The sequence below is a fragment of the Phyllobates terribilis genome, unplaced genomic scaffold (genome assembly GCF_046119375.1).
Source record: "Phyllobates terribilis strain yellow unplaced genomic scaffold, ASM4611937v1 Scaffold_2__4_contigs__length_985480577, whole genome shotgun sequence".
NCBI lineage: Eukaryota > Metazoa > Chordata > Amphibia > Anura > Dendrobatidae > Phyllobates > Phyllobates terribilis.
In genome coordinates, this window is record NW_027362762.1 from 25,708,332 (window position 1) to 25,718,630 (window position 10,299).

Below are 10,299 nucleotides of genomic sequence, written 5' to 3' on the forward strand. Positions count from 1 at the left end.
CTATACTCTGTACCTGATACCTCGCTCGCTTCGTCCAGTGAGTCCAACCTAGTGTACTCCGAAGCAGAGGTTACTCCCGAGTCTCTACACCCCTCCGACCAGGCGGAGGACCTCCAGTTGTGTTCAGAACCCTTCGGGGTGCCACCTGGTGGTGAATGGACAGAGACTTTCCTATACTCGGTACCCGATACCTCGCCTGCTTCCTCCAGTGAGTCCGACCTAGTGTACTCTGAAGCAGTTGTTTTCTCTGAGCCTCTGCACTCTTCTGACCCGGCGGAGGACCTCCAGTTGTTTCCTGAATCCTCCGGGGTACCACCAGATAACAAAGAGACAGTGACTTTTCCTCATTATGTACCTGATAACCCGTCTATTTTTTCCTGTGAGCTTGACAAGATGTACCTCGAAGCAGAGATTACCCTCAAGTCTCTGTCCCCCTCCAACCCAGTGAACGATTGGTCCTCGAATTCCCTGCGGAAGATTCTGGCAGGCCTGAAGAAGAGGGGGCGTAAGGGGGGAGGTACTGTAACATACCTGGCGGCGTCCTTGCATGGTGGTCCATCTCCCACTGTGCAAGAGAGCGCACTTGATCTCCTGTCCAGCATGTCTCTCTGGCTTCCCTCCATGCTGTCTGTTTGTGTCTGTCTCTGCTGCTTAAGGGCGGCGCCCGATCACTTCCTGCTTTTTGTACCTGCTGTGGGTCACACCCCTTGTGCGTCCTCAGCCTATTGCTGTCTGACACTTGGTATATAGCTCAGCAGCTCCCTTCTATCCCGGCCTGAGCATAGTGTTTCCTTCAGTGTGTGCTTGCACTCTGAAGGTGCCAGGTCCCGTCTTTGTTTCCTTGTCTGCCTTTCCTGGAGGCTGTATTTCCAGGCCTGTCTGAACTTAGTCCTGTATGTCTCCTGCTTTGCGGTATCAGCTCCCGTGTCTGAACTGTGTCCTGTATGTCTCCTGCTTTGCGGTATTAGTTCCCGTGTCTGAACTGAGTCCTGTATGTCTCCTGCTTTGCGGTATTAGTTCCCGTGTCTGAACTGAGTCCTTTCTGTGTATCTTGTCTGTCCTGTCTGAACACGCTCCTAGCCTGTTCCTCCCGCCTTCTAGGGGCCGATTACCTAGACCCGCTCCTGTATCTTGTCTGTCCTGTCTGAACACGCTCCTTGCCTGTTCGTCCCGCCTCTCTGGGGGCAGTATTCCCAGACCCGCTCCTGTTTCCCGCTGCAGTGTCGGTCTCCTCCGTACACTCAGTTCCAGTCTGAACTCTCTCCTATCCTTTACCTGTTTTGCCTCTATGTCCGTTCCCTTCCTTTTTCTGCAGAGTCTGAACTCGTACCTAACTCCTGCTTGTTGTCTCTGTACTCCCGTTTGTGAGTTTGTGGTCCCCTCGCTACTTCACTGCAAGTACCCTGTGGGTATCTGGCTCTGCCTTTCCCTTCCTGTCTGTTCCGTGTGAACAGAGTCCTGTCCGTTCTGCTCCGGCAGCCTTGCTCCGCTCCTGCCCTGCTTCTGCCCGCTGCTCCGGCAGTCCTGTCCTGCCCTGCTTCTGCCCGCTGCTCCGGCAGTCCTGTCCTGCCCTGCTTCTGCCCGCTGCTCCGGCAGTCCTGTCCTGCCCTGCTTCTGCCCGCTGCTCCGGCAGTCCTGTCCTGCCCGTACCCCTCTGCCTGTAATGTTCCTGAGTCCCAGTGTGTACTGGGCCCTATCCCGCCTGTGTTCCTACCTGCTAGTGCCTCCCTGTCTGCACTCTAGCTGTGCTTGCCTGTACCCCCCTGCCTGCTTACCCGCCTGCCTGCATACCAGTCGTGCCTGCCTATACCCACCAGTCTGTGTGCCAGCCTACCAGTCTGTTCCTGTATTCCCCTGTGTGGGTCAACAGCCGTGTCCGGGGTCTGTCCTGGAGTAGCACCTGGTCCCTCTGCTCGGTTCCTCCTTGGTGCACTGGCGTCGTATGCCGTCGTGCGACCCTGGTCGGATCGGGTGAATACCTAGTTACGCCCCTCCAGGCATTCACTCTCCGGCACGGTCCAGTGGAATCACTACCAATCAACCGCACACGCCAGTCTGTCCGGGTGTGTGCATAACATTTGCATTGTCTGTTTGTCCTCCAGCAACCACTCTCACGCTTTCCCAGAGCAAAGGGTTCTCAGCTCCTCATTCTTGAGCCTCTTGTAGATGGAGTCTGCCATCTCTACTGCCAAATCATCGCTCAGTAACTTTCCCTGGTATGCTGTCCAGAGATAGGTGATCCCACCTGCTGCCACCACTTGTGATGATGGGCGGTTATGGGTTCTAAATAATCACCAATGCAGGTTAATGATGCAACAATATTTTATTCCTTACATCCAAGGTTTTAACAACAACTCCCAAGTAAATGGCCAAAATATAATTGTCTCAGTCCACAAGATCCCCTCCCTGGGACGGTAGTTCCACTGCCGTTGTACCAGGCTATATTCACTGTCTCACAACTTTTGGTTGGCCCAAGGTTTCATATCTCTAGCCAGTATAGTCTGCAGGCTCAGTCCGCGATTCTCGAAACAACAGATAAAATGATGGAAGCACAGGTTTCCAGTAGCAATCGTCCTTTAAGAAAGTTTAAATCCAAGCGACAGATCCCACAACTGTAGCATGTTTATTCAGCGCAGTCGGTAACAGGTCAACAACACCCCATAGCCCATCCATCCAGGTCCTCAGTTTAGATCCTATTCGACATCATTCCATTAACTCCCTAACTAAACATGTGGCTTAGCTCTCCATGGGATCAGCCCCTCCCCCCTAATGCTAGGTGTACCTTAGTGGAGGTATTTTTTCTCAGGCTGAACCCATCACCTGAAACTGCATGTGAGATCACCTGTGGTGACGGCTCCCCTAAAGCCCCCGTCTCACATAGCGAGATCGCTGCTGTGTCACGGTTTTGGTGACGCAACAGCGACCTCACCAGCGATGTCGCTATGTGTGACACTTTGCAGCAATCAGGCCCCTGCTGTGAGGTCGCTGATCGCTGCAAAGTGTCCTGGACCATTTTTTGGTCGTTGCCCTCCCGCTGGTCAGCACACATCGCTGTGTGGGAGCAGCGATCAGGCTTGTAACCATGATAAACATCGGGTTACTAGGGGCACACGCGCACCTAGTAACCCGCTGTTTATCATGGTTACGAGCCTGCTAAAGTGAGCGGTAATCTCCCACTCACTGTAGCAGAGTGGTAACCATGGTAAACATCGAGTTACTAGGTGCGCGTGTGCCCCTAGTAACCCGCTGTTTATCATGGTTACCAGCCTGCTCCTGCTTCAGCAGACTGGTAACCAGGAGCAGGACATCGTGGAAAGATTCTTTCCACGATGTCGCTGCTCCCCTGATCGCTGGTGAGCCTGCCTGTTTGACAGCTCACCAGCGACCACATAGCGACGCAACAACGATCCCTGACAGGTCGTATCGTTGTCGGGATCGTTGCAACGTCGCTAAGTGTGACGGGGCCTTAAGTCTTAGTAGACCATCCACACAATGGGACTAGTGGCTGTTCAGAAAAATGGCTGGAGGCTCCTGAGATACTAATGAGATTATTGAAATGCTGGACACTTTAAAAACAAAAAAAGTCCAATATTCTTAGAACAAGGCCAGCTCCTCACAGTCTCTATGATCGGAGATGTCTGCGGAGTGCATCAACTTGACCATAAAGCTCAATAGTCCGTCTATCTGTATGATCGGAGATGTGAGCGGAATGCAGCGACTTCACCATAAAGATCAATGGTCCGTCTATCTGTATGATTGGAGATGTGAGCGGAGTGCAGCGACTTCACCATAAAGATCAATGGTCCGTCTATCTGTATGATTGGAGATGTGAGCGGAGTGCAGCGACTTCACCATAAAGATCAATAGTCCGTCTATCTGTATGATTGGAGATGTATGTGGAGAGCAGTGCCTTCACCACAAAGATCAATGGTCCGTCTGTCTGTGTGATCGGAGATGTGAGCGGAGTGCAGCGACTTCACCATAAAGATCAATGGTCCCTCCGACTGTATGATCAGGGATGTGAGCGAACTGCTGCAATTTCATCACGGAGTTCAATGGTCCATTTGTCTGTGTGAGGAGCTGGCTTTGTTCTAAGACTATCAGACCAATAGTGGAGTGGAGTCCGCAGGCTCTAAGAGATGCAGAGTTTTTCAAGCATGGAGCATCGGTTCCGTCAATCTTATTATTGTGTTTTATTAGAGATTTGCTTGCTGTGTTTAATTAGTGTTTTGCTTGCTCGTTGCTTGCTCGTCAGTTTAAATGCACTAATTTCCATTCAGTGACAGTAAGCAGAGGAAGACGTGCAGGATGGATTTTATATATACATAAGGCCAGACATGAGATTGCTAAAGGTACAGGTAAAGCCATGATTCCATTAATCTCATCAGTATCTCAGGGGCCTCAAGCCATTGTTCTCTCAGCCACTAGTCTTATTGTGTGGATGGGTATAGTAGACCTAGCGGAGCCGTCACCGCAGGGGGTCTCACATGCAGTCCCAGGTGATGGGCTTCTGGAATATTCTTCATTCTTTGAGGTAATAGCAAATGTTTAAGGGTGAGGGTGTGAACACTTCTGCCGTTCCAGGGGTTTGATCCCAGGGGAGGACAATTAAGCTATGTGTTTTACGGGAGCTGGTGGAATGATGTCGAAGGGAGCGGATTTAGGCTGAGGACTTGGAGCCCATGGATGGATAGCCTATGAAGTTTGGAGATCAGTTGGCTGGAGTGGTATTCACATGCTGTGGTTGTGATATCCGTCGACTGAAGGAGCATAGGCTGTGACTTCCGAATATACCAGCAGGAGATACCAAAAGCTGTGGGTCAACCAAAAGTTGGGAGACAGTGGATATCACCTGGTACGGGGGCAGTGGAACTACCAATCCCGGGTTGGGAACTTGAAGACTGAAAGAATTGTATTTTGTATTTTTGTCCATTTACCGTATATTCCGGCGTATAAGACGACTTTTGAAGACTGAAAAATCTTCTGTCTAGTCTGGGGTCGTCTTATACGCCGGTAATGCTTTTGAACTTTCAGAAATTGACATATGGGGATACTCTGGGGGTGTTAATAAGCTGCCGTGGCCGTATCTCTGCCATGTCGGAGTTAATATAAGGTGGAGGGAGTTAAAATACGGCGGCGGTAGGTCCAGACAGTCAGCGCTTCTGTACTGAAACTGACACATGGCTGCGTATTCCCAGCTCCGGACACAGCGCAGGGCTTCTGTGCCGACAGCTTTCACTTGTCACAGAAGCGCTGCGCTGTGTCCGGAGCAGGGAAGTTCGCATCGCTTCTGTGACAACATATGAAAAGCCGGCAATTCAGCAGCGGCATAAGCCGGCACCCGACAATTTAGAATAGAAAGAATAGAGCATCACACATAGATTAGATAGATAGAAACATGTCAGTCACATATATATGAAGTACAGTGACAGTGTTGCTTACTGTACTTGTCATTTAGTGTAAAGGATTTATTAAAACAAATAATAGTGTTTTCATGCACCGTCTCTTTAAAAAAGCCGGCCGACAATTCAGCATCTGTACCCGACAATTTATAACAGAAAGATAGAGCATCACACATAGATTAGATAGATAGAAACATGTCAGTCACATATATATGAAGTACAGTGACAGTGCTGGTTACTGTACTTGTCATTTAGTGTTAAAATAACGGATTTATTAAAAAAAAAATTGGCGTGGGGTTCCCCTTAATTTTAGTCTCTAGCGGAGGTTAAGCAGACGGCTGGGGCAAATGTTTGAAGCCTGGGAAGGGGGTAATACCCACGGAGCTTCCCAGGCTACTAATATCAGCCCCCGGCTGAATACCTAGCCTTTACTAGCTATTAAAATGGGGGACCCCCCAAAAAATGACGTGGGGTCCCCCCTATTTTAATAGCTAGCAAAGGCTAGGCAGACAGCTGGGGGCTGATATTAATAGCCCAGGAAGGGTGCCATGAATATTGGCCCCCTCCCAGGCTAGAAACACCAGCCGTCAGCCGCCCCAGAAATGGCGCATCCATAGGATGCACCAATTCTGGCACTTAGCCTCGCTCTTCCCTCTGCCCTGTAGCGGTGGCAGTGGGGTAATAGGGCTGGGGTTGATGTCAGCTTATAATGCCAGCTGACATCAAGCCCAGGTTAGTAATGGAGAGGCGTCTATAAGACACCCCCATTACTAACCCCATAGTCAAAGTTACAAAAAAACACAAACACCCAGAATAAAGTCCTTTAATTGAAATAAAGACACAATTCTTTATTGTTCTAAATTAAACCATACTTACCATCACGCCCATTCCAGCTGAAGCCAACGATCTCCTGCAATAAAAGAAAAATAATAAACCAACCTCATCCTTACCTTTCCATGGTTCCCACGACAGCTTCAGCTCTGCCACATCGAGATGACAGGCTGGACCGCAGCAGAACGCTGCCATCCAGCCTGTCATCCCGCAGACACTGAGAAGCGCAGGCATGCTTGCGCTCCTCAGTGTCTGACTGTGACGGCATCCAGATGAGCCGACAATGAACTCAGCTCACCTCCTGGACGTCCGTCACTGACAGCGTGGGAAACTTCTACTGCGCATGCGGGGAGCAGGAGAATTTTCCCACGCTGTCAGTGACGTGCATGAGGTGAGCTGAGTTCATTGGACATGATCTCGGCTCATCTGGATGCCGTCACAGTCAGACACTGAGGAGCACAAGCATGCCTGCGCTTCTCAGTGTCTGCGGGATGACAGGCTGGATGGCAGCGTTCTGCTGCGGTGCAGCCTGTCATGTGAATGTAGCAGAGCTGGACCGGTCCTGGGAACCATGGAAAGGTAAGGATGAGGTTGCTTTATTATTTTACTTTTATTGCAGGAGATCGTTGGCTTCAGCTGGAATGGGCGTGACGGTAAGTATGGTTTAATTTAGAACAATAAAGGATTGTGTCTTTATTTCAATTAAAGGACTTTTTTCTGGGTGTTTGTGTTTTTTTTAATTACTTTACTAGAAATTCATGGTGGTCATGTGTAATATTGGCGTGACCCCATGAATTTCGGGCTTAGGGCCAGCTGATAATGCCAAGCTGGCCCTAACCCCTTTATTACCCAGTGAGCCACCGCACCAGGGCCCTGGATGAGTTGGGTACAGCGCCAGAAGATGGCGCTTCTATGAACGCGCCATTTTTCGGGGCGGCTGCGGACTGCAATTTTCAGCGGGGGGGGCCCAGAAAGCTTGGGCCTCCCTGCGCTGCAGATTCCAGCCCCCAGCTGCCTAGTTGTACCTGGCTGGACACAAAAACAGGGCGAAGCCCCACGTATTTTTTTTTTTTTATTATTTCATGAAATAATTTAAAAAAAAAGGGCTTCCCTATATTGTTGTGTCCGGCCAGGTACAAATAGGCAGCTGGTGGTTGGGGGCAGCCCGTTCCTGCCTGCTGTACCTGGCTGGACACAAAAATATGGCGAAGCCCCACGTCGACATTTTTGGGAAAAATTAATTACAAAATTAATAATAATTTAGGGACTGCATCTTTATTAACCCCTCAATTGTCATTTAGTGTTAAAATAAAGGATTTTTTAAAAAGAAAATTGGCGTGGGGTCCACCATCATTATAGTCTCTAGCGGAGGTTAAGCAGACGGCTGGGGCAGATGTTTGAAGCCTGGGAAGGGGGTAATAGCCACGGAGCTTCCCAGGCTACTAATATCAGCCCCCAGCGGAATACCTAGCCTTTACTAGCTATTAGAATGGGGGACCCCCCAAAAAATGATGTGGGGTCCCCCCTATTTTGATATGTTTATGAGTGACAGTTTTCCTGCTATATACCTGCATGTCATAAGAATTTAAATTAAAAAAGGACAATGTTAAATTCAAATCTGTTTTTTTTTTATTTTTACCGGTGTTTGGTATGCGTTGGAAAAGGGGTAGTCTTATACGGTGAATATATCCTAAACTCTATATTTTAACAGGAAAGTAGGGGGGTCGTCTTATACGCCGGAATATACGGTACTTGGAATTGCTTTATTACTGTGGATGGAAGGAATACAACTAATTGCATCATTAACCTGCTTAGGTGATTATTACAACCGACAACCTCAGATCTTCACAAATGGTGGCAGCAGGTGGGATCACCTATCTGAGCGCTGACTTGGCAGAAGATATGACCGACTCGATCTACAAGAGGCTCAAGAAGGAGGATCTTGTTCTAAGAGAGAGCTAGATTGGTTGCTGGAGGACAACCGGGCGACGCTAATACAACGCTTGGACGATTGGGACCGTGAACAACCACATGACGAGGTCAGTTCAGACATGGAGGAGGGCATCTTTGTGGAGGGACCACAGCCGAGGGCTGTCATCCAGATGGCAGGGGATCGACCGAATGAGTTGAGGCAGATGCTGGACATTCTGGGAGAGCAGGCCACTGAGATGGAGCGAGCGGCAGTTTTAAGCAAATATCCGGGTGTGCATGTAGCGGTACCCCTACCCACCCCAGCATGGAGGACAGTTGATAACAGGAGAGAGGGGCCCGCATCTTTAACCCTTTTACCCCCGAAGGCTGTTTTCACCTTCCTGACCAGGCCAATTTTTACAATTCTGACCACTGTCACTTTATGAGGTAATTACTCTGAAACGCTTCAACGGATCCCCCTGATTCTGAGATTGTTTTTTCGTGACATATTGTACTTCATGATTGTGGTAACATTTCTTCGATATCACTTGCGTTTATTTGTGAAAAAAACAGAAATCTGATGAAAATTTTGAAAATGTCACAATTTTCAAACTTTGAATTTTTATGCCCTTAAATCAGAGAGATCTGTCACACAAAAGAGTTAATAAATAACATTTCCCACATGTCTACTTTACATCAGAACAATTTTGGAACCAACATTTTTTTTTGTTAGGGAGCTATAAGGGTTAAAAGTTGACCAGCGATTTCTCATTTTTCCAACAAAATTTACAAAACCATTTTTTTAGGGACCACATCACATTTGAAGTCACTTTGATGGGCTATATGTCAGAAAATACCCAAAAATGACACCATTGTAAAAACTGCACCCCTCAAGGTGCTCAAAACCGCATTCAAGAACTTTATTAACCCTTCAGGTGCTTCACAGGAATTTTTGGAATGTGGAAGAAAAAAAAATCAACATTTAACTTTATTCACAAAAATGTTACTTTAGACCCAATTTTTTATTTTTGCAGGGGTAACAGGAAAAAATGGATTCCATTACTAGGAAATCAATTCAGGCGGCTTTTTTTGCAGATGATGTCATTTTATTCATGTCTGACCCTACCCAACATCTACCTATAGTATTAGACTTGCTTACAAATTTTGGCTCTTACTCAGGGTTTAAAATCAATGTTAAAAAATGTGAAATACTCCCATTAACCAAGAAGGGAAGAAAACTCTGCCCAGATGGGTCCTTAGATGGTATACCCCTAGCACCCTCACATGTCATCTACCTGGGAATTTAATAGGCCGTTTACCTTCATCTATATACACCTTAAACTACCCTCCTCTTATAAAACAAATCATTAACCAATTAAAGTCATGGCATGATTTGCCGCTATCTTTTATGGGTAGGGCGCATTTGGTAAAAATGATCAGTACAGCCAGGATTATGTATCAGCTACAAACCTTACCATTACTCCTGAAACACACGGACGTAACTTCACTCAATGGGGTCTTCAGTCTTTTTATTTGGAAAGGAAAACGCCCCAGGATTAGTCTGAGCAAACTTATGGCTTCCAAAGACAATGGAGGCATTAATTTCCCAAGCATCAGAAATTACAATCTTGTTTGCCTTTTCCGGTATATAATAGACTGGTTCCATAAGAGACGCACATATTCTGACTACACGTTGGAAGCAGATTATGCGGACCCCCTTGACCTGGTTGCCCTCCTTCACTCTCGTTTCGCCTCCCTTCCCTCGGCAGTTAAAAGTCAACACTCCTTGGAGACACTATTTCCGCATGGAAGGCAAAAATACAGCCTTTCTTTCAGGATTTCAATGCAAAACCCAGAATCCCCCCAGGGTAATGAAAATAAACTATTTCTGAAATGGCGGCAGGCAGGTGTAGACAATGCATCCCATCTTCTCCCTCCAACTGAGCAGAGATGGATGACATGTACCAAGTGTTTGGACAGATACAATCTACCTCCCCAACACTATTTCCAATATGAACAAATCAAACTATCCATTATGGCCAATTTACAAGATGTGACCTTTGAGGTCTCCCAAAATGTCTTGGATGTCATTCTGTTGTCTCCAATGGGTACGCCTTCGATATCTGTCCTCTATTCTGTAATGAGATCCAATCTA